The sequence below is a fragment of the Ovis canadensis genome, chromosome 16, assembly GCF_042477335.2.
Source record: "Ovis canadensis isolate MfBH-ARS-UI-01 breed Bighorn chromosome 16, ARS-UI_OviCan_v2, whole genome shotgun sequence".
NCBI lineage: Eukaryota > Metazoa > Chordata > Mammalia > Artiodactyla > Bovidae > Ovis > Ovis canadensis.
Window position 1 is genome coordinate 853,730 of NC_091260.1, and position 25,220 is coordinate 878,949.

General features: G+C 49.7%; 1 long non-coding RNA gene across 1 annotated transcript; it reads right to left on the reverse strand.

Annotated features, from left to right (window-relative positions):
- Positions 1-492: 492 nt before the first annotated feature.
- LOC138421791 (uncharacterized) lies at positions 493-15,005 on the reverse strand. The gene is made up of 4 exons (XR_011249640.1): positions 14,835-15,005; positions 11,387-11,520; positions 9,221-9,341; positions 493-3,228 (listed from the first exon to the last, which is right to left on the reverse strand). It is a non-coding gene; the product is annotated as an uncharacterized lncRNA (long non-coding RNA).
- Positions 15,006-25,220: the final 10,215 nt, after the last annotated feature.

Below are 25,220 nucleotides of genomic sequence, written 5' to 3' on the forward strand. Positions count from 1 at the left end.
CTCTCCCTGAACCCTCACCCTCACCCTCTCCCTGAATCCTCACCCTCATCCTGAATCCTAACCCTCACCCTGAATCCTTACCCTCACCCTCATCCTGAACCCTCACACCTCACCCCTCACCCTAACAAGTTTGGAGGGCTGTTCCACGAACTCTAACCTTTACCCTACCCTAACCGGACCCCCATCCACATCCTAACCCTAACCCACATCATAGTCACGCCCTCAGCCCTATACTTACCCTTGAAGTACCTACCCGCATCTTCTTCATTTTTGACACTTCCCATGCATAACAAAAGACGAGGTTGTAAGGTTTCAAACATGGATCCAAGACCCATTATCCACATAAAAGGGATATAAATACTATGATCACATCATTTAAATCTCTTGCATCACCAAAATACCTCTCCACCACTTATCCAGTCGCCATTGATGGATCACATCTATCTCATACATTTTATAACTTAGCCATCAAATACGCACCAGGACTCTGGGTAATTATAGAGACAAGATTTATTTATACCATAAATATTTCAACAAATTCCACTTTCTACGATGAGTTCAATCTTCACAAAAGTAGGATGAACAGCACCTGTTTCCACTAGGATCCATAGAGCGTGAAAATCTTAATGATGACCACCAGAAAGGTCAGCACGGTTGATATCACAGATTTTTCAGTGTTCCAATACAAGTTCTACCCAAATCCATAAAGAAAGACATACGCATAGGAAACTACAAATTGAAAGCAAGTCTATTGAGATAAATATTGGACATCAATTGTATGAATCTTTAAGGCATAACTGCAGACATTCTTCAGACATTCTTCAAATTCATAGAATGACAACAAAGTATGGCTACGTACAATCCATTCGGTTTTATGAACCACTCATGAATAACCTCACAAGCCATTTGAAACCAGATGACAATTTCAAATAGCTTTGATCTACAAACAAGGCTGTGAGACAGAAAGTTAAAATCGAAATACATGAAGTAAATCCTCAATAGATATGAAAACATCCCATGGTAGTGAAGTCAATTAGCATTAGTTATTAGGGCTTTCATGCACAGACTCATCTCTGATCGATGTGATCCCAATTCATATTTGGCAAAAAATACGAAAGCTGATCTTAACAGTCATATTATTTTTCTTTGTACCCCTAAAAAGAAAAATGAACATGAAAAACTAAATTAAGCTTGGAGGCTCACATTTCCCAATCGGTATACAAAGCAACAGCATGTCAAACTTTCTAATTCACATATGCATTTAAATGAAATTGGATGAAATACCCCTAAATAAACACATACTTCTATGCCCAATGTTTCACAAGGCAGAAAACGCTCAATGAATGAAACTGAGAGGGTAACAGCCAGGAAGGCCAGGGGTCTCCAAAGGGAGGAAATGGGGTGCAAGTGTCAGACAGTTGTTATCTGTCACTTCCGAGGCAGGAGGAAACAAGCTGTTATCTTTTTTCCCCTTCTTGATACAAATTTAAACAGAGATTTTCTCTTACAATTCTGTGTTGCTATAATGACACCTGGTTCCGCCTGAACTTCACTTTTCTCATACTTTGAGCTGACCAAGGCATTTTTCTCATGGAAAGGTTTGCCTTAAGCTATGTGAATGTACTATGTATTTACCCTAGACTCTATCTTCAAGTAGGTTCTGCCTAAAGGCTCAGAACTGACTTGACAAACCAATATGCTTTACTCATACATGGCTCTCCTGATCTATGTGAATGAAGCTATCCATTTGCTCATATCAATCGTTTTATGGCCCAGGATGACTCACCTGGTGCCACGGTCATCTCCATATATCTTGTGGGTGAGGGGTCTGCTGCCATTCCTTTCTCTAATGAGTAGACTGCTAGTAGCTAGATAACATCCAGCCAAAGATGAGTAGGGGGGCACTCTTTCTGCCCCCTTCTGATGTCTATGTCAGAAGCTTTCTCTCTTTTATACTTTAATAAAACGTTGGGACACAAAAGCTCTGACTGATCAACCCTCATCACTGGCCCCGGGTTGAATTCTTCCTCTAAGGAGCCCAAGAATTCAAGCATCTTTCATGGTTAGACAACAACCTTTCCAAACAATGGTCTTTTCAAAAAAAAAAAAATGATGATAAGTGATGAGTATGCATATGTCTACGAATGAAATGGGACCTATATGTCAAACCACATAAAAATATATCTTCCCTCAACATACATATAACACAACCAGGCCTTCACATGCATCGATTCTCCAACTATCAAGTCATACAAATATGGATGTAAAATATCACAATACATTCCAAAGTTTAAAAGTGATGGATATTGACTTTCGCCCGCTGGTGCTTCTTTTTATGTCATCTCCATTATATTAGCTATGACAACGAATCATGTGCTGTGCGAAGTCACTTACATTGTGTCCAACTCCTTGGGATCATATGGACTAGGCCCCACCAGGCTCCTCTCTCCATGAGATTCTCTAGGCAAAGATACTGGAGGGGGTTGCCATGCTCTCCCTCAGGAGATCTTCCTGCCCCAGGGATGGAATCCATACCTCCCATGTCTCCTGCATGGGTATGTTCTGCATGTTCTTTACCACTAGAACCACCTGGGAAGCCCCAAGACACATGAACATCAGTGGATTTGGGGATCCACGGGGCATATACAGAACCATTCCTCCAACAAAACTGAAGAATGACTTTAAAATCTCAAACAAAACATGAGTATATGTGTTCACAAACTTCATGGAGCAAGGGTTTCTTCGATCTGAAAACTGGCATCGATGAAGGACTGTGTGAAGAATACTTCAAAGTCTATTTGGCAAACACAGCCTACGTTGGCTATATTTAGTCCTCAGTTGAATGGAATGTCATGAGTACTGGTCATTTCAAATAAGTAGCCTATGACGCTGTTTACACTTATTGGGACGCGTGGTATACCACATTCACACATTTCAGTAGCATTGGTGCAAAAACGATACATTTCTCAGGGGAAGCTTCTACATGGACTCCTGGGATCAGAGCTCTAACTCATACACACATACTTTTCCTTTTAAAATGATCCTGCATGATAAGCAAACAAAACACTGGATGAACACCTAGACGGTGAGCTCTGTACTAAATGATTTTAAAGCCAGTAGATGGAATGAGCTGATGAGGAAGACTACAAACGAGTCATCTTCTTCAACTTGGTCAAACCGCTCATAGTCATACAAGTGAATGAAAAGTTGAGCCTGTTGTCATTAAATCTGTTTAAAAGAAATAGAATAATAAAACAAATTAGTAACTCTTATTTTCTTAATAAACATTGTATTATTTCTGCACAGCTTTGTTACTGGCATGAATAGAATATCTACAATAATAACTTGTCACAGTGAAATGGATTCACATTCGATATCGATTCACATCTATAATTGATGCCATAGCTGTTTGATACTATTGCTTGAATGAATGCAACTTATGTGACTTCACAAACTACAAACACGACTAACATAATAGGTATTAAAAAACCTTGAGTGACATGAGCGTGAAGACTTAGTAGAGTTGCTCTCAAGAATAATGATACTATTATTCGCTCTAGCCATAGTACTGGAATCTGTACATTAACACCCCTGCAAAACAAAAGGAAAGGATAGAATAATAATAAAGGAACTTCATAACTATATTCCTACTGTAAACATTCAACACTATGTTTTCTTTTAAACTGACTTTCATATTTGGTCTACTGTAACCTCTTCTGTGTTCATTTTATGCTAAACTTATTGCTAACAGTAAAATTACCATACGAGCTCTAATTAATTTTTTTTTTTACTTGCAAAGCTACTGATAGAACCAAAGGCCAATATCTACATCAAACAGGAGAAACGGAATGGAAACTGTAAACAATTTTATGGAAGAACATTTCCGTGCTCCTATTCAGTCAAATGGGCATTCAAAAGGATGTGATTTTTCTGAAAGTTTATTTCAGAAACTTGGAATTGGATGACTGCAAACAATAAAACTAACAATATATTGATACATAATATTAATAATATACAGTGGGTCATTCTTTTTTTATTCTGCCACAGCTAACAGACAGAAAGTCAGTTGTCATAACTACTACTAACATAAGACCCTCACCGATAAGTGAAGATATATAGGAAAATCCATAATAGCTCTAAAAACCATCAAAGATAAAATGGTAATTAAAAAATACACTGACAGTTTAGCTGGTATAAGAAACAGGATGATTATGAAAGCAAAGCCAACAATCATGGATAGGCCATGGAAGCCCGTGGCTGTCACCAGTGTTGACTTATATCCTTCATCTGAGGTTGTTAAAAGCGCTTGGTAAAATCCAGAGGTTTGCAGCAGTGGTAACCTCCTGAACAGACTGAAATAAAAAGGGTTTCCAGAATATCCTGATGATTTCCATCTACTAGGCTGTGATGAGCTCAAGCAATGCATACTCCAGAGGACAGAAGACAGACAGGTTGGGAACACGTCTACTGCACTTACGGAGAAAGGGAATGTTGCTGCTCAGCCTAGTACAAGTGTAGAAGCAACACCTTGGTGATTCGACCTTTAAAGACTCGATACATATGAGAACGACTGGTATGAATAAACCTTCAGAAGTGCTTTCTCAGACCTCCTCCCATCATAAGCACAAGCATAATGAAAACACTGAGTTTTCATGGTCTCACCCAAAATAAGACTCACTTATGGCTTTGCTTTGAGAATAGCTGAACTACTCATTGTTCAAGAGAAATGATCCTTTCTTCTCTGAAGATTTGTGAATCATTCACAGGGTGTGGTGAATAAACTACTTAAGGGTCTAATACATAAAAATGCAATAGGCTAAGCACAGAGATGTTTTTCTCCCTTTCTCAAAGGATGGAATGGAACATTTTGTATTTGCACTGATTTTATGTCTTGACTTCATGTACAATTATATACTGATTTTTTTAGTTGACATACAATAGGACTAAAAATATTGATATAATACTGATAACTCATGTTGGTATGTGTGGTTGTCACATAGGATTCACAGGAGATTTAAATTCACAGTTGTCAACGTAAAGGATGAATGCTATTTAGCTTCTTCGTGAATCTAGACCACGAATGAAGAGTTTTCCTCAACATATTTCACTGAGAGAAATACAAGGATGATAGGCATAATACTATGCTTCGACTCATGGATATCTAAGCATTGCTCACAATACAGATCTGATTTTCAACATCAGGGTTCTTTCAGTGTCCTTGAACAGCATTTGTTTTTCTGTATACAGAAGAAAAAACTCATGAGTATCAAACTGGTTCACATAAAACATGTGTATGAATTGTTATCTTCCTGAACCAGGGATCAAACCCACATCACTTCCCCCTCCTGCACTGGTAGGCAGATTTTTTATTTATCAACTGTGCCACCTAGGAATCGACATACATTTCAAGGACCACTGCCATCAGCTTCTACTGTTCATGACCAAAGTAGGAGAAACAACATTGGAAGAAGTACTCATAAGGGTACTCATAGGAAGTACTCATAAGTCAAGGAACTGTTATACTGGGTACTCTCGTTGTTACTGGGACAAGTCAGTTCCTCCGATGATGATGGGTATAACTGAAAAATTATTACAAATGCATGGGCTGCGATGTCTACGTGATAAATGTGTTCCTCTTATACTATTGCTTCAGGGATGCCTACTTCAGCATGAAGGAATGCACTTCAAGGGATGCCCGCTATTCCAGCTCAAGCAACAGATAGTGAAGTGCAGATCATTGTCCTTTGTTGAAAATAATCAGCACTTTGTCAACATAGGGAACATGCCAGAGGAACCCTTGGGATGGAACTCTAAAAACAGGTTGGGCCCTCTTTTTGCCAAGCCCTGCGATAAAATACAAATCAGAAAAAGAAAAATAGCATCGGTTTTGTCAGGACTTCCTCATCTTTTCTTTCTCGGTAGCAGGAAGCAGACATTGAGGCCAGAGGACTGCAGGATTTCATTGTGAACTAACGTTGGGTGGGGTGGAAGCTCATCACTCTAGTAAGAATGTGGTTCAATAAAATGGAATTTCATTCACTTCATGGACATAGAGTTCTATAATCCTTCATTAAGGAATTCAATAAGCTATATTTCCTTACACCTTCACAATCTCTTGGTTTACGAGAACATCAATTGCTAGTCCAGCACTTATACAATGAGTGTTACAGGTAGTATGAATGTATAAATGATGATGAGCAATGACAGGAAGTTTATTTAATCTCTGTTTGAATTCTTGATTTTTTATATAATTTTTTATAATATCCTTACAGATGTGAATATTTTACTGACATGTATAAATACACGTTGAGTAGTGCTATGATAACTCATAGTGTTGGCACAATAAATATCATGGTTACTATGTGCTTTTCATATATTCCTTTTGAGATTCTCTTCCATTATACATTATCATAAGATATTTAATAGTTTCCTAAACTGTACAGTAGGTCCTTGTGGCTTCTTTTATATATAGTAATGTACTTGTTAATAATTCAAACAAAAACTGGTACACAAATACTCATAGTGACATTCACAATAGCTCAAAGGTAGAACTCATTCAAGTGTCCGTTGGTGGGAGACTGAATATGCAACACAAGGTATATTCAGAAGCTTGAACGGTATTCCACCATACGAAAAAGTACATTAAATGGTGCTGCCACTCTGCAAGACATTACAGAAATGACTCCAAAACAAACACATGGAATAAATACATAGTTCGATTCCAATTCAAGCTATGTACCCAAAAGGATTGGGAAAGGGGGCTGAAAAAATGGATACTTCTTCCGTCATACTCACAACAGCATGATTCACACTGGCAAACAAACAGAAGTGATCTAAGTGTCCATGGCAGCCAATTCCATAAACAAACTGTGGTATACACACAATGGAATCTGATTCGGCCCTTCAAAGTCAGTAATTCTGACAATGCGACAATGTGGACAAACCTTATGGTCATTAGATCATGTGAAATAAACCAGACCAAGAAAAGACAAACGTTCTGTGATTCCACTCATATGAGATATCCAAACAAGTCAAATCTGTCAGAAATAGCAGAGAGTGATTCCGACCGATCGAAAAGAGTTCATGTTTCATGGACCTCAGTTTCCCTTGGAAAAACTGACTTCCCGTGATATCTCCAAAACCAATTAGACAAATAATTGGAAGCTATATCCAGTCAAATGAATGTAGACATAATGTTATATACAGTGTACACCAAACTCACTCAAACTTCTTAACAGACAAAAGGCAAAACTGTATCTATGGTACCTCAGCTTAGCTTAAAACTGTATCTACAGTACCTCACTTCTGCTTATAAAATTTAACAACAACAACAACAACACACTAAAGTCTATCCAAAAAAGGATATAAAACATATATAACATTAACTTTAAAGGATTAGACATTGAAACTGTGAAAAACCTTATTCACAAAACTTAAACACAAGCCACAGGAAAATATATTTATAAAATACATATCTGATAAAGGATTGTACTCCAAATATACCAAAAAATCTAGAACAATCTCATAAAAAATGTATACACCTAAACACCTGTCCTACAAAAATATAAAGATAGTAAATAAGCCTATCAAAAAGACTCAAAATCACATATCATTAGGAAATTACAAACTAAAATAACAGTGAGGTAGCACTGCACACCTATTAGATCCAGTAAACTCAAAAAAAAAAACGGGGGTAGGGCACAACTTCTCCGGTGGCTCAGTGGTAAAGAATCTGCCTGACAATGCAAGACACTCTAGTTTGATCCCTTACCCCAGAAGATCCCACATGCCACAGAGAAACATAGCTGGATTTTTCCACAGCTAAACAAAGCTCACCTGTGACCTGAATACTATATGGCTAGCACTTACTAAACAGCTTTGAAAACGTCCAGACAAAAAGTATCACATGATTATATACAACAGCTCTACTTGTAATAACTAAAAACTTTCAAATATCAGGATGTCTTCAGTAGATGACAGTGTAAACAAATGGGGATACATCCAAAGTGAAGGGGAGCAAATGCTACCACAAAATATACCACCTCAGCATGAGAATTAGTGGGACCCAATTAACTTTTTTTTTTAGAGGACACATGATCATCTCTGAAACCCAAGTTCAAGACAGCTCTTCTGTGAGTCACATTTACCAGAGAAATCTCATTTCAAAGGAATCCTCTCTATATGCCAGATAGAAGGATGAGACACAGTCTTTTGAAACTCTTTTTTCTTTTCTATCGATAGGGAAAGCTAAGCCGTAAATCTGCACAACAACCATACCCTTCCTTTCCTTTGGTTGTATCTGTAAAATATTTGTTTCTTTTTTAATTTGGCTGCGCCAGGTCAACCTTCATTGAGGTAAGCCAGATATTTAGCTACAACATGCAAATTCTCCTTTGTGGCATGGGAGATCTAGCTCTTGGATCAGGGAATGAACCTGGGCCTCCTTCTTTGGGAGTGTCCAGTCTCAGCCACTGGACCACCAGAAAGTGCCTGTTTTGTTTTCAGATGAAGATGGAATCTAAGGTGATATCTTGGGCCATTTCAGTCACTGACTCAGTTTCCTGAGTTTCTCCAAAGCACGCACAAGGTGCACATTATTAAACTGGTTTGCAAAACAAGAAAAGGTTGTCTGCTACAACACTGTATGCTTACAAATATCTAAATGGTAAATGGCATATTATTTATTTTTAATTACTATGGGGGGGGGGAGAAAGAATGCAGGATTCATACATGTTACCACATGAATAAATATTAAAACCATCTTCAGTGAAAAAGAAATCCACATCGAAAAGGCCACCCAGAACCCTTATTCACCATGTCTGCTTTCAATCCATCAAGTTTGTCCAAATAACTGAAAATCTCAGTAACACTCTAAATAAAGAAAAAAGGATGAAGATGGAAACAAAAGATATATTCATACACTTGAACAATTGCTAAAAGTGGAAGTGGGGCAGTGGATTACATTATAATGTAGGTACCATATGATTTCCTGATTTTGGAGATTATGTGCTGGTTCTGCAGAAGGTACCCATTTTGGATAAAACACATAGAGTATTTTAGATGATGTGGCAAATGCTAGCACTTGTTCCCATTGCTAGGCATTTTCTGTACATTTTAAATGACTGGAAAGTATACTAGGTTTCAAAACAACCATGTCAATACCACAAAAGAAATTTAGTGCAGACAGGCAGGAAACTTTCTGATACAGGCCAAGACTTACCCAGATGAAGTTCAAGGGAAGCTGCGATGCTCACTGCCCGTGAAGGAGTCCACGTGGAATGAAGAAGTAGTGTGGGAAGTCTATTAGTAACCACCATGTCTTGGGTCCTCTGGATGACCTACTGCAGGAGAAACAGATCTTACAGATAAAATGTTCCACATCACTTCACAAAAAGTTGTTAGACTACATTCAGTAAAGCTGAATCATTTTGGATTAATTTACAATCATAAAATACTACCCTTTACAGTCCAAAAATCACTTGCATTTCTATACACTAATAACAATCAGGAAAAAAATATTAAGAAAATTCCACTTAAATAAAACATCTAGCAACAAACTTAATCAAGAACATAAAAAACCAGTAGTCAGAAAACTAGAAGGCACTGATAAAGAAACCAAAGAAAATACAAACACACAGAAAATTATTCCACGCTCATGCACTGGAACAATGAGGAATTAAAAGGTCCATTCCAACCAAAGTCATCAACAAATACACGGACTGCAATCACAAAATAATATTCAATGGCATTTTTCACAGAAATAGAAATATTCCTAATATTAGGCTGCTACTGTTGAACAGGACCTTAAACGGCCAAAAAGACTCTGAGAAAGAGGAACACAGCTGGAGGCATCTTCCTATCCCTCTTCAAACTACATCACGGAGCTGTAGTGACCACCACAGTGAGGAACTGGCAGGAACACAGACACATGGACTCCAGGAGAGAATAGAGAGCCCAGAAACGAACCCACCTGTACATGGTCAGTTCCTGAAAATCAAACCAGGAACGAGCGAAGAGGAAAGGACAGTCTTCTCAAGAAACAGTGACAGGAAAATGGCCACCTACACGGAAGAACATCAGTGTTCATCCTCTACATCATCTAACGCAAATCTAACTGAAAACCCACCGCTTTGCACACGGAGCTCTTTCCCCCTGAGTCCTCTGAGATGGACCTCCAGTCAGCCCTCAGCTGGACACAGGAAACGTCTACTCCATCCTCATTTTTCGCTCTTGCAGCGCCTCCCTGCTGGTGGGCACTGAGGCAACCCTGCTCCTCTCAGCCTGGATGCAGCCCTGTTATCCAGAAGCCTGAGCCCTGATGGTCCTGAGGAGACAAAGCTCCCGCCAGCTGCTCACGGAGCAGAGTCTAAAGGCAAAGCGTCCTGCGCCCGCGGGTCAGAGGGGCCTTTGGCGCCCCCTGCGGGCCACAAGAGAAGAGCGGGCAGCCCGGTGCTCACAGACCTCAGAGGGCTCACCCAGAAGCAGCTCTGCTGCGAGCACTCAGACTGGAAGCCCAAACTGAAATGGAGCAGAATAGCTCCATGACCCTCCGCAAAACATGGCTAAGGAACAATCAGAGCCTGCATGGAATGCAGCCATAAAAAGGAACACATTTGAGTTTGTTCTAATAAAGGGGAGGGAAGTCAGTCAAAGAGAGAAAAACATGGAATCTAGAAGGATGGTACTGACGAGTCTGTTCACAGAGCAGCAATGGAGGTGCAGACATAGAGAACAGACTTACAGACGAGGGTGGGGAACAAGAGGGAGAGGGTGAGATGAATGGAGAGAGCAGCATGGATGCAGGTACACCTACATTTGTAAATAGACAACCAATGGGAATTTGCTGTATGATTCAGGGAACTCAAACTGGGGCTCAGTAGTAACCTGGAGAGGTGGGAATGCGTGCGAGGTGGGAGGGAGATTCAAGAGCAAGAGGACATAGGTACACCTATGGTTAATTCATGTGGATGTATGACAAATCAAACCAATATTGTAAAGCAATGATCAATCAACTAAAAGAAATAACTTTAAAAAAATATGAACATAAACACAAACTTTGCAACAAGGTAACTCCATTTAAAAAACTATAGAATTTTAGAAAACTGCAAAAGTTCTACATGACCGTTGGTCTGGTGATCAGGTCTAACATACACAAAACAAGCCAACTTACCAAATTATGAATATAAATTATTTAAAACATTGCCTTTTATCATTTCATACATTTACCCTGTGGAGGACCTTACTCGAGAGAACCAAAAACAAACTGTTAAATGAACCACGGACCACCCACCCTGGCCAGGCAACAGAGAAAAGAAAACACTTGCAGGAATCATCTTACAACAGGAGGTCCTGGGAAGGAACAAGGAACGAACAAGCTACCACCAACCAGAATTCTGGAGAGGTCAGGAGATGGGAGGCTCCAGTTCAGAGGTCCTACCAACCTCCCAGGATCCACTTCGCTGGAATCCATCTCAGCTGAGTGATGCGTGTGCCCCCAAGAAGGATCCCAATTCAGAATGCCTGGCAAGAGACAAACCAGAAATGAGCCCGATGACCATAAAACCTGAGACTGTGAGCCACGTGACAGAGTGGTTCTCTCCGTTTCCCTCACCCTCCTGCCCTCCACCCTGGCAGCCCTTCCCAATAAAGCCTCTCGCTTGGACAGCACTCCTCTCCTCAGACAACTCATTGCCCAGTGTCAGACAAGAACTCACTCTCAAGCCCTGAAAGGGATCCCCCTTCCTTCATCAAAAGCAATATCCACGAGAAAATATCTTCAAAACGCTATCTTGCAGAGAAGGAAATCAGAGAAGGCAATGGCAGCCCACTCCAGTACCATTGCCTGGAGAATCCCACGGACAGAGGAGCCTGGTAGGCTGCAACCCCGGGGTCACTAAGAGACGGACACGACTTCACTGAGTGGCTTCACTTTCACTTTTCACTTTCATGCACTGGAGAAGGACATGGCAACCCACTCCAGTGTTCTTGCCTGGAGAATCCCAGGGACCGAGGAGCCTGGTAGGCTGCTGTCTATGGGGTCGCGCAGAGTCAGGCACGACTGAAGCGACGCAGCAGCAGCAGCAGCAGCAGCAGCAGCAGCAGCAGCAGCAGCAGCAGCAGCAGAGAAGGAAATGGCACCACCTGCAGTACTCTGGTCTCAGAAATCCCAGGGACAGAGGAGCTTGGTGGGCTACAGTCCAAAAGCAGGGCATTTCTGATGGGAGGAAACAGTCCCAGGGAAGCTGAGCTGCTCACCAAAGGCCCCAGAGCTTTGGATAGCACACCAGAGCTGGGGCTGAGGATTCCCAGCTGCCATGCCTCTTGATCCTGGCCTCTTTCACTAGATACATGTGTGGAAAACTAGTCTAAAATATGCCCTGGTGGTTCCATAGTAAAGAATCCACCCCCCGGTGCTGGAGATGCATGTGCGATCCCTAGGATGGGAAGATCCCACATCCTATGGAGCCCGTGTGCCACAACAGCCGAGCGAGCCTGTGCTCTAGATCCTGGAAGCCACGATGCCGAGTTCACATGCTGCAGCCACTGAAGCCCGTGAGCCTGTGCCCCTCAACAAGAGGAGACACTGCAGTGAGAAGCCTGCAAACCACTAGTTATGGCCCATGCTCACCAAAACTAGAGAAAAGCCCACACACAAAGAGGCAACACAGCCAACAATCAATAAAACTGTTTTCCTAAAACAATGCATATCTGACAAAGAAACTGTATTCGAATTGTCCAAGAACACTAGAGCAAACAAGCCCATTCATAATTGGTAGCGACTGAAATAGACACCTGGCCACTGAGGGTATACTGATAGTAAACTATCATACAAAAACATACTCAAGATACTGGTGCAATGCATGCAGAGCCCCCTTTGAAAGACAATCTGACAGTTTTTTTTTCAGTAACCACGTGGGACAAGCACTGAATTCTGTGTATGACAAGCGGTGGAAGCCAGGTATCTTACCATTGGAATGCAAAGTTACAGATAAACAAAAGGAAACGTTACAATGTCCATGTCGTGGTGGATCAGGTTGGAGACATCACAAATTACCTTTAACTGAATATGTTCAAAGGTGAGCTGGAATACATGGATATATATATATATATCCATGTATTGTCAGCTGAGCATATTGAGCTCCTACATGTATGTTTTAAATATCATTCTCTAATAAAAGGGAACAGGAAACATCTCCAATGGCCCGGTGGTAAAGAATCTGCCTACCGATGCAGGGAACACGGGTTCAATTCCTGTGTAGGAGATCCAACATGCCCAGGGGCAACGAAGCCCTTGAACAGCTCTTGAAGTTTGCATGCTCCAGAGCCCAAGTTCTGCAAACAGAGAAAGCACTGCAATGAGAAGCCATGGCACAGCAACTAGAGGGTAGCCTCTGCTCACTACAACTAGACAAACGAGCAATAAAGACCCAGCACAGTCAAAAATAATGTAATGTTTAAAAAAAGGACAGTTCTTTGAAGAAATGACTGAGACTAGGGGTGAGACTGTAAATATATGAGACAGGGTCATCTTAAATTATGAGAAATTAAAGAAACTAAAGACAACTATCAAGCTGTCCAAACTGATACAAATGAATGATGACACAGTGTTATCTGTATACACCAGCAAATAACAATCTGAAAAGGAATTTAAACAAACGATTCCCTTTCAGTCATGTCAACATTAATAAAAGACTTTGCTATGGACAGAATGAGGATAACAAGACTGGCACACTGGAAATGATACATGATTGCTGAAAAATACCCTAAAGACATGGACAGATATGCCATAGCGATGAAAAGGCTTCAGTTGGCAATACCATGGAATGCATCTTCAATCTGAAATGAAGATTCAATATGAATTTCAAAAGGCTGAAAGGTGGTTGCTAAACCACAAAAGATGCCAGCATTCTTGGACTCCAGAGGAGAATTCAATCCAGGGCAAGTGACGAAGCTTGATGGCTCAGAGGTTTTCTGTTAAAAAGTTTTATTAAAATATAAAAGAGATCGAGAGAGCTGCTGACGTAGACAGTAAAAGGGGGAAGAGTACCCCCTGCTAGTCTTTAGCCAGATGTTATAGAGCCACTAGCAGTCTGCTAATGAAAGAAAGACAATGTGTCAGAGAATGGCACCAGGCCCCTCACCCACAGCATGCATTGAGATAACATTGGCAGCAGATGAGTCATCCCAGGCCATAAAATGATGGACATGAATCTTGAAGAAAGGCAGATTTCCAAGCAAATATATAGTTTCATTCACATAGATTAAGAGAACAAGGTATGAGTAAAACATACTGGTTTGTCAAGTTTTTTCTGAGCCTTTAGGGGAAACTGACCTGAAGACAGAGCCTTGGGTAAATACATAGTACATTAGCATACCTTAAGACAAACATTTCCATAAGAAAAATGCATTGCTTAGTTCAAGGTTTGAGGAAAGTTAAATTCAGGTGGAGCCAGGAGTGGTCATGGCAACACAGAAATTTCTGAGAAACCTTTTAAATTTGTATCAAGATGGAGAAAAAAAAATGCAGCACTCTTTTGTCTCCTCCGGCCTCTTAAGAGAGAGAAAAAAACGTCTGACACTTGCAGTCTATTTTCTCTGTCTGGAGACCCCTGGCCTTCCTGCCTGTTATCCTCTCCAGGCCTGTAGGAAGCAATACACTAGGCTGCTTGGGAAAACCGCGCGGGTCTGAGCTTTATGCAAAGGGGTAAAGCAGTAAAACCCTTGACCTCAAAGGCGAGGCTTTTCTGCGACCGCCATTTTAGTCGGCTCCGAGACTGCAAACAAAGAGGGCAGAATACATGGTTCCCTGCTCCGCCCAGTCCGAGTTCCCTTACCTGTGGCCCACAGCCCTGCGCTCTGCTCGCTGGATGCCAATCGACGGGGACCCAGGAGCCCACGAAACGAGCATTCCCAGCTGCAATGGCGAGCCCTGAGAGCCCTGGCCCCCGAGGCGCCGCCATGTTCATCCCGCCCCAGACCCGCTCACGTGAGCCGCGCTCCTGACCAGCCGCCCAGGCTCGCCCCGCCCCCGACGCGCTCACGGTGCGCCCCACCCCCACGCCCCCTTCCAGGACAGGCCCGCGGGACCGCGACTGCCTCCAGGTGAAACACAAGGACAAGCAAATCCACCCCACCGAGACAATCCAAGCTTTTTCTCAGCTGATCTGTCTATGATTTAGGGATAAAACTATGACTATAGAAAGCAAAGATGACCTAGGACAGCCATGATAGTCTATAGAGCCAGACCCTGGCGGGCAGAGGCTTGAAGAGGGTCCGGGAGCTCTGTCAGAACAGCAAGCCTCTGTAGCGTAGCGGTTAGGTGCGCTGGTGAGCAGGCAGACGATGGTCTGTAAGTCAGGAGTTCAAGTCCGCAGCTTAACTCTTTTGCTCTTAGGGGGCGGGGGACAGCAACAGGCGGGACTTAGACCAGAAACGTTTATTTTTATTTTAGAGGTTTATTGTTTAGCTTAGGGTTAGGGTTCGGGCAACCCCCCAACTTGTTCAGGTTCGGGTTCAGGGTTAGGGTTAGAATTTGGGGATCCCCCCTCTTCTAAGAGTTCGGGTTTGGGTTAGGGTTCATGTCAGGGTCAGGGTTCGGGTTACGGTTAGGGTTAGCATTAGTGTTGGGGTTACAGCTTAAAGTGAGCCCTAATAGGGCCCATAGTTCTTTATTAGCCTGCCCTGGTGGGCCGAGGCTTGAAGAGGGTTCGGGAGCCCTGCTGGAAGCAGCAAGCCTCTGTAGCATAGGGGTTAGGTGGGCCACTAGGCAGGTAGGCTATGGCCTGTAAATCAGGAGTTCAAGTCTCCAGTCTGACCTTTTCGCTTTTAAGGGGCAGGGGACTGCAAGAGCCAGGGCTTAGACCAGAAAATTTTTTTATTTTAGAGGTTTATTGTTAAGCTTAGGGTTAGGGTTCGGGCAACCCCCCCCCACTTGTTAGGGTTCGGGTTCAGGTTAGAATTCGGGGACCCCCCTCTTCTTAGAGTTCGGGTTTGGGTTAGGGTTCATGTCAGGGTCAGGGTTCGGGTTACGGTTAGGGTTGGCATTAACTCTAGGGTTACAGCTAAAGTGAGCGCTAATAGGGTCCATAGTTCTTTATTAGCCTGCAGTGGCGGGGTGAGGCTTGAAGAGCGCCTGGGAGCAAAACAAAACCCAGTAATCCTCTCTAGCGAAGCGGTTAGGCTGACAACCAGTTAAACATCCAACTTGGCTCTGTAGGTCAGGCATTCAAGTCCCAGTTTTGCCTCGTTTGCTTTTAGGGGGTGAGGGACAGCAAGGGGCGGGGCTTAGGCCAGAAAAGTTTATGTTTATGTTAGAGTTTTATTGTTAGGGTTAGGTTTAGGGTTCTGGCATCCCCCCAACTTGTTAGGGTTCAGGTTCAGAGTTCGGGTGCGGGGAATCCCCTCTCTACTTAGGGTTCGGGTTCAGGGTTCGTGTTTGTGGTTTGGGGTTCAGCGTTTGGGGTTAGGGGTTCGCGGTTCTAGTTTGAAGTTTGGGGTTCCGATTAGGGGTTCAAGGTTCAGCTTAGGGGTTTGGGGTTCGGGGTTCGGGTTAGGGGTTCGCGGTTTGGGTTTGGGGTTTGGGGTTCGGGTTAGGGGTTCGCGTTTCAGATTTGGGGATCAGGTTATGGGTTCTCAGTTCAGGTTCGGGGTTCGCAGTTCGGGTTTGGGGTTTGAGGTTCAGGTAAAGGGTTTGGGGTTCGCGGTTTGGGTTTGTGGTTTGAGGTTTGGGTTTGGGGTTTGGGGATCAGGTTAGGGGCTCTCGGATTGGGTTAGGGGTTCACAGTTCGGGTTTGGGTTTGAGGTTAGGGTGAAGGGTTTGGGGTTTGGGGTTCGCGGTTTGGGTTGGAGGTTTGGGATTCGGGTTAGGGGTTTTGGGTTTGGGATTCGGGTTATGGGTTTGGGTTTTGGGGTTCGCGGTTTGGGTTTGGGTTTGGGGTTCTGGTTAGGGGTTCGGGGTTCGGGTTTGGGGTTTGGAGTTCGAGGTTTGGGGTTCGCGTTTCAGGTTAGGGGTTGAGGGTTGGGGTTTGGGGTTCGCGGTTTGGGATAGGGGTTCGCGGATTTGGTTAGGGGTTAGGGATTTGGGGTTTGGAGTCTGGGATTTGGGTCAGGGGTTCGTGGTTTGGGGTTCCAGTTATGGGTTTGGGGTTTGGGTTCAGGGTTGTGGGTTGGGGGTTTGGGGTTCGGTTTTTGGGTTTGCAGTTTGGGTTACGGAGTAGGGGTTTGGGGTTTGGGTTTGGGGTTCGGGAATTGGGATTCGAGGATTGGGGTTGGGGGTTCCGATTAGAGGTTCAGTAAGTGAGATTTGTGGATCGGGGGTCAAGATTTGAGGTTTGGGGTTTGGGCTTCGGGGGTTTGGGTTCAGGGTTTGGGGATGGGGGTGTGAGGTGCAGTTTCGAGTTTTGCTGTTCAGGTTAGGAGTTAGGGGTTGGGAGTTCGGGGTTCGGCTTAGGGGTTTGGGGTGTGCGGTTTGGGGTTTGAGGTTTGGGGTTCCGGCTAGGGGTTTGGGGTTTGGGGTTCGGATCAGGGGTTTGGAGTTTGGGTTTGAGGGTTGGGTTTTGGGGTTTGGGTTTCGGGGTTTAGAATTCGGGTTAGGTGTTCGCAGTTTGGGTTAGGGGTTTGGGGTTTGGGTTGGGGGTGTGGGGTGTGGGGTACGGGTTAGGGGTTTGGGTTCAGGGTTTGGGGTTCACTTTATGGGTTTGCGTTTCCGGTAAGGCATTAGGGGTGTGCGGTCTGGGTGTGGGGTTCGTGTTAGCGGTTTGGGGTTGGGGGTTCGGGTTCCAGATTTGGGGTTCGGGGTTTGAGTTATGGATTCGGGGTTTGGGCTACATGGTTCGGGGTTTGTGGTATGGGGTTTGGGGGTCGGGGTTTGGGTTTGGGGCTCGGGTTAGGGGTTCGGGTACGAGTTAGGGGTTCACGGATCGGGTTAGGGGTTTGGGGTTCGGCCTTTGAGGTTCGGTTAAGGGGTTCGCTGTTCTGGTTAGGGGTTAGTGACAGGGGCTTCTGTTTTAGGGTAGGGGGTCGCAGTTCAGGTTATGGGTTAGGGGTTTGGTGTTTCGTTTTCGGGTTATGGTAAGGGTTCAGGTAGGGGATTGGGTTAGGGGATTCGGGTTCAGGTTGGGAGTTCGGTGCTTGGGGTTAGAGATTTGGATTCGGGAAATGGGTTGGGGTTCATGGTATGGTGTTCGAGTTAGGGGTTTGGGGTTCGGAGTTTGGGGGTTCTTGTTCTGATTAGGGGCTTGGGGTTTGGGGTTCGGCTTCGGGGTTAGAGGTTTGCGGTTTGGGGTTGCGGTTTGGAGATTGGAGTTTGGGTTTGGGATTAAGGGGTAGGTGTTTTGGTTTGAGGTCGGGTTAGGGTTAAGGTATCAGGTTTCAGGTTCATTGTTTGGGGATTCGAGCTAGGCATTCAGTTTACAGGTTTGGGATATAGGGTTTTGAGGTCAGGGTGGAGTTCCGGGATTGGAGTCGCGATTAGGGGCTACTGAGTGCCGCAGAGGCAAGGGCTCCAGCAGTAAAAGCAGGCTGCGAGAAGCTGGGAGACGCTACTGGCGCCTTTCTGGCCTTAGCTCCGCTCCTGCCTTGCCTTTGCACCTAGGCCCCAGGCGTCCTTGGGAAGGGCTTAAGGGCCGGTGGCTTGCACACTGTCAAGGGCTCCAGCAGGGAGAGCTCGGTGAGAGGGAAGGGAAGGGCAAGTGCAGGGCTCCTCCAGCAGTTGCTTGGCCGCCCAGACTCAGCGCCGCACGGAGTGCACCAGGCTCCCAGGGCCCCTGGCTGGGGTCTGCAGCCCCGCACACCTGGAGGCTGATTCCCTGGGCGCCTAGCAGCTGCCTTACACACTTGGCTTCCCTAGCGCTCTCCTCCCCAGCAGAGACGTGTGCAGCTGGTTGGGGGAATGCCCCTGCGTGCCTGGGCTCCGGCCCACAGCCCCAGCTCAGGGCAAGCAGCCACTGAGCCAAGACCTGCAAGAGGCGAAGAGCGCCCCCACCTGGAAGCCGAGTGAAGAGCTGGCGGGGAGGCGAGCCTCCTCGAGGGAAGAAGAGGCAGCACAGCCTCGTTTGGCTCAAGCCCTACTTGGCTGGAGCCGAGTGAGCCTCCAGAACGGCAGAGCTCCAGCTCTGCTCAGAGGCCCGATCTGGCAGAGATGCTGGCGCGAGGCTGCTCTGCCCTGGGCGAGCCTTGCCCAGACTTGCCTGGCTGCTAGGCTTCCTGCCCAGGAAGGAGCAGGCTGCGCGAGGCTGGGAGACGCCACTGGCGCCTTCCTGGCCTCAGCTCCGCTCCTGCCTCACCTTTGGACCTAGGCCCCAGGCGTCCTTTGGGAGGGCTTAGGGGCCGGTGGCTTGCACATGCCAAGGGCTCCAGCAGGAAGAGCTCTGTGCGAGGGAAGGGAAGGGTTAGTGCTGGGCTCCTCCAGCGGTTGCTTGGCCGCCCAGACTCAGTGCCGCACGGAGTGCACCAGGCTCCCTGGGCCGCTGGCTGGGGTCTTCAGCCCCGCACACCCGGAGGCTGACTCCCTGGGCGCCCAGCAGCTGCCTCACACACGAAGATTCCCTAGCGCTCTGCTCCCCAGCAGAGACGTGTGCAGCTGGTTGGGGCCTGCCCCTGCGTGCCTGGGCTCCCGCCCACAGCCCCAGCTCAGGGCAAGCAGCCCCTGAGCGAAGACCTGCACGAGTCGCTGAGCCCCCCCACCTGGAAGCCTAGTGAACAGCTGGCGGGGAGGCGAGCCCCCTCGAGGGAAGAAGAGGCAGCCCAGCCTCGTTTGGCTCAAGCCCTACTTGGCTGGAGCCGAGTGTGCCTCCAGGACGGCAGAGCTCCAGCTCTGCTCAGAGGCCCAATCTGGCAGAGTTGCTCGCGCGAGGCTGCTCTGCCCTCGGCGAGCCTTGCCCAGACTTGCCCGGCTGCTAGGCTTCCTGCCCGGAAGAAGCAGGCTGCGCGAGGCTGGGAGACGCCATTTGCCCCTTCCTGGCCTCAGCTCTGGTCCTGCCTTGCCTTTGCACCTAGGCCCCAGGCGTCCTTAGGGAGGGCTTAGGGACCGGTGGCTTGCACACTGCCAAGGGTTCCAGCAGGGAGAGCTCTGTGAGAGGGAAAGAAAGGCAAGTGTAGGGCACCTCCAGCGGTTGCTTGGCCGCACAGACTCAGCGCCGAACGGAGTGTACCAGCCTCCCAGGGCCCGTGGCTTTTGTCTGCAGCCCCGCACACCCGGAGGCTGACTCCCTGGGCGCCCAGCAGCTGCCTCACACACGTAGCTTCCCTAGCGCTCTCCTCCCCAGCAGAGACGTGTGCAGCTGGTTGGGGCCTGCCCCTGCGTCCCTGGGCTCACGCCGACAGCCCCAGCTCAGGGCAAGTAGCCCCTGAGCCAAGACCTGCAGGAGGCGCAGAGCGCCCCCACCTGGAAGCCGAGTGAACAGCTGGCGGGGAGGTGAGCCTCCTTGAGGGAAGAAGAGGCAGCCCAGCCTCGTTTGGCTCAAGCCCTGCTTGGCTGGAGCCGAGTGCGCCTCCAGGACGGCAGAGCTCCAGCTCTGCTCAGAGGCCCGATCTGGCAGAGTTGCTGGCGCGAGGCTGCTCTTCCCAGGGCGAGCCTTGCCCAGACTTGCCTCGCTGCTAGGCTTCCTGCCCAGGAAGGAGCCGGCTGCGCGAGGCTGGGAGACGCCACTGGCGCCTTCCTGGCCTCAGCTCCGCTCCTGCCTTGCCTTTGCACCTAGGCCCCAGGCGTCCTTTGGGAGGGCTTAGGGCCCGGTGGCTTGCACACTGCCAAGGGCTCCAGCAGGAAGAACTCTGTGCGAAGGAAAGGAAGGGCTAGTGCCGGGCTCCTCCAGCGGTTACTTGGCCGCCCAGACTCAGCGCCGCACGGAGTGCACCAGGCTCGCAGGGCCCCTGGCTGTGGTCTGCAGCCCCGCACACCCGGAGGCTGACTCCCTGGGAGCCCAGCAGCTGCCTCACACACGTAGCTTCCCTAGCGCTCTCCTCCCCAGCAGAAACGTGTGCAGCTGGTTGGGGCCTGCCCCTGCGTGCCTGGGCTCCCGCCCACAGCCCCAGCTCAGGACAAGCAGCCCCTGAGCCAAGACCTGCAGGAGGCGCAGAACGCCCCCACCTGGAAGCCGAGTGAACAGCTGGCGGGGAGGCGAGCCCCCTCGAAGGAAGAAGAGGCAGCACAGCCTCTTTTGGCTCAAGCCCTACTTAGCTGGAGCCGAGTGCGCCTCCAGGACGGCAGAGCTCCAGCTCTGCTCAGAGGCCCGATCTGGCAGAGTTGCTGGCGCGAGGCTGCTGTGCCCTGGCCGAACATTCCCCAGACTTGCCTCGCTGCTAGGCTTCCTGCCCAGGAAGGAGCCGGCTGCGCGAGGCTTGGAGACGCCACTGGCGCCTTCCTGGCCTCAGCTCCGCTCCTGCCTTGCCCTTGCACCTAGGCCCCAGGCGTCCATTGGGAGGGCTTAGGGGCCAGTGGCTTGCACACTGCCAAGGGCTCAAGCCAGAAGAGCTCTGTGCGAGGGAAGAGAAGGGCTAGTGCCGGGCTCCTCCAGCGGTTGCTTGGCCGCCCAGACTCAGCGCCGCACGGAGTGCACCAGGCTGCCAGGGCCCCTGGCTGGGGTCTGCATCCCCGCCCACATGGAGGCTGACTCCCTGGGCGCCCAGCAGCTGACTCACACACGTAGCTTCCCTAGCGCTCTCCTCCCCAGCAGAGACGTGTGCAGCTGGTTGGGGCCTGCCCCTGCGTGCCTGGGCTCCCGCCCACAGCCCCAGCTCAGGGCAAGCAGCCCCTGAGCCAAGACCTGCAGGAGGCGCAGAGCGCCCCCACCTGGAAGCCGAGTAAACAGCTGGAGGGGAGCCGAGCCTCCTCGAGGGAAGAAGAGGCAGCCCAGCCTCGTTTGGCTCAAGCCCTACTTGGCTGGAGCCGAGTGCGCCTCCAGGACGGCAGAGCTCCAGCTCTGCTCAGAGGCCCGATCTGGCAGAGTTGCTGGCGCGAGACTGCTCTGCCCTGGGCGAGCCTTGCCCAGACTTGCCTCGCTGCTAGGCTTCCTGCCCAGGAAGGAGCAGGCTGCGCGAGGCTGGGAGACGCCACTGGCGCCTTCCTGGCCTCCTAGGCCCCAGGCGTCCTTTGGGAGGGCTTAGGGGCCGGTGGCTTGCACACTGCCAAGGGCTCCAGTAGGAAGAGCTCTGTGCGAGGGAAGGGAAGGGCTAGTGCACGGCTCATCCAGCGGTTGCTGGGCTGCCCAGACTCATCGCCGCACGGAGTGCAAAAGGCTCCCAGGGTCCCTGGCTGGGGTCTGCAGCCCCGCACACCCTGAGGCTGACTCCTGGGCGCCCAGCAGCTGCCTCTCACACGTAACTTCCCTAGCGCTCTCCTCCCCAGCAGAGACGTGTGCAGCTGGTTGGGACCTGCCCCTGCGTGCCTGGGCTCCCGCCCACAGCCCCAGCTCAGGGCAAGCAGCCCCTGAGCCAAGAACTGCAGGAGGCGCAGAGCGCCCCCACCTGGAAGCCGAGTGAACAGCTGGCGGGTAGGTGAGCCTCCTTGAGGGAAGAAGAGGCAGCCCAGCCTCGTTTGGCTCAAGCCCTACTTGGCTGGAGCCGAGTGCGCCTCCAGAACGGCAGAGCTCCAGCTCTGCTCAGAGCCCCGATCTGGCAGAGTTGCTGGCGCGAGGCTGCACTGCCCTGGGCGAGCCTTGCCCAGATTTGCCTCGCTGCAAGGCTTCCTGCCCAGAAGAAGCAGGCTGCGCGAGGCTGGGAGGCGCCACTGGCGCCTTCCTGGCCTCATTTCCGCTCCTACCTTGCCTTTGCACCTAGGCCCCAGGCGTCCTTAGGGAGGGCTTAGGAGCCGGTGGCTTGCACACTGCCAAGGGTTCCAGCAGGGAGAGCTCTGTGAGAGGGAAGGAAAGGCAAGTGCAGGGCACCTCCAGCGGTTGCTTGGCCGCCCAGACTCAGCGCCGAACGGAGTGCAGCAGCCTCCCAGGGCCCCTGGCTGGGGTCTGCAGCCCCGCACACCCGGAGGCTGACTCACTGGGCGCCCAGCAGCTGCCTCACACACGTAGCTTCCCTAGCGCTCTCCTCCCCAGCAGAGACGTGTGCAGCTGGTTGGGGCCTGCCCCTGCGTGGCTGGGCTCCCGCCCACAGCCCCAGTTCAGGGCAAGCAGCCCCTGAGCCAAGACTTGCACGAGTCGCTGAGCGCCCCCACCTGGAAGCCGAGTGAACAGCTGGCGGGGAGGCGAGCGCCCTCGAGGGAAGAAGAGGCAGCCCAGCGTCGTTTGTCTCAAGCCCTACTTGGCTGGAGCCGAGTGCGCCTCCAGGACGGCAAAGCTCCAGCTCTGCTGAGAGCACCGATCTGGCAGAGTTGATGGCGCGAGGCTGCTCTACCCTGGGCAAGCCTTGCCCAGACTTGCCTCGCTGCTAGGCTTCCTGCCCAGGAAGGAGCCGGCTGAGCGAGGCTGGGAGACGCCACTGGCGCCTTCCTGGCCTCAGCTCCGCTCCTGCCTTGCCTTTGCACCTAGGCCCCAGGCGTCCTTGGGGAGGGCTTAGGGGCCGGTGGCTTGCACACTGCCAAGGGCTCCAGCAGGAAGAGCTCTGTGCCAGGGAAAGGAAGGGCTAGAGCTGGGCTCCTCCAGCGGTTGCTTGGCCGCCCAGACTCAGCGCCGCACGGAGTGCACCAGGCTCCCAGGGCCCCTGGCTGGGGTCTGCAGCCCCGCACACCCGGAGGCTGACTCCCTGGGAGTCCAGCAGCTGCCTCACACACGTAGCTTCCCTAGCGCTCTCCTCCCCAGCAGAAACGTGTGCAGCTGGTTGGGGCCTGCCCCTGCGTGCCTGGGCTCCCGCCCACAGCCCCAGCTCAGGGCAAGCAGCCCCTGAGCCAAGACCTGCAGGAGGCGCAGAGCGCCCCCACCTGGAAGCCGAGTGAACAGCTGGCGGGGAGGCGAGCCCCCTCGAAGGAAGAAGAGGCAGCCCAGCCTCTTTTGGCTCAAGCCCTACTTGGCTGGAGCCGAGTGCGCCTCCAGGACGGCAGAGCTCCAGCTCTGCTCAGAGGCCCGATCTGGCAGAGTTGCTGGCGTGAGGCTGCTCTGCCCTGGGCGAGCCTTGCCCAGAATTGCCTCGCTGCTAGGCTTCCTGCCCAGGAAAGAGCCGGCTGCGCGAGGCTGGGAGACGCCACTGGCGCCTTCCTGGCCTCAGCTCCGCTCTTGCCTTGCCCTTGCACCTAGGCCCCAGGCGTCCATTGGGAGGGCTTAGGGGCCAGTGGCTTGCACACTGCCACGGGCTCAAGCCGGAAGAGCTCTGTGCGAGGGAAGAGAAGGGCAAGTGCAGGGATCCTCCAGCGGTTGCTTGGTCGCCGAGACTCAGCGCCGCACGAAGAAACGCACCTCCCAGGGCCACTGGCTGGGGTCTCCATCCCGGCATACCTGGAGGCTGACTCCGTGGGTGCCGATCAGCTGCCTCTCACATGTCGTTCCCTTGCGCTCTCTTCCCCAGCAGAGAAGTGTGCAGCAGTTTGGGGTATGCCCCTGCGTGTCTTGACTCCCGCCCACAGCCCCAGCTCAGGGCAAGCAGCCCCTGAGCCAAGACCTGCAGGAGGCACAGAGCTTCCGCGCCTGGAAGCCGAAGGAAGAGCATTCAAGGTGGCAAGCCTCCTCGAGGTAAGAAGAGGCAGCCCAGCCACGTGCGGCTCAAGCCCTGCTTGGCTGGATCTGAGCGCGCCTCCAGTATGGCAGATCTCCAGCTCTGCTCAGAGGCCCGATCTGGCAGAGTTCCTGGTCTGAGGCTGCTCTGCCCTGGCCGAGCCTTGCCCTGACTTGCCTGGCTGCTAGGCTTCCTGCCATGGAAGGAGCAGGCTCCTTGAGCCTGGGAGATGCCACTGTCGCCTTCCTGGCCTCAGCTCTGCTCCTGCCTTGCCTTTGCACCAGGCGTCCTTGGGGATGGCTTAGGGGCCGGTGGGTTGCACACTGCCAAGGGCTCCAGCAGGGAGAGCTCTGTCAGAGGCAAGGGAAGGGCAAGTGCAGGTCTCCTCCAGCGGTTGCTTGACAGCCCAGACTCAGCGCCGCACGGTGAGCACCAGGCTCCTTGGACCCCTGGCGGGGCTCTGGAGCCCCGCACACCTCGAGTCTGACTCCGTGGGCGCCCAGTAGCTGCCTCACACACGTAGGTTCCCTAGCGCTCTCCTCTCCAGCAGAGACGTGTGCAGGTGGTTGGGTCCTGCACCTGTGTGTCTGGGCTCCTGCCCACAGCCCCAGCTCAGGGGAAGCAGCCCC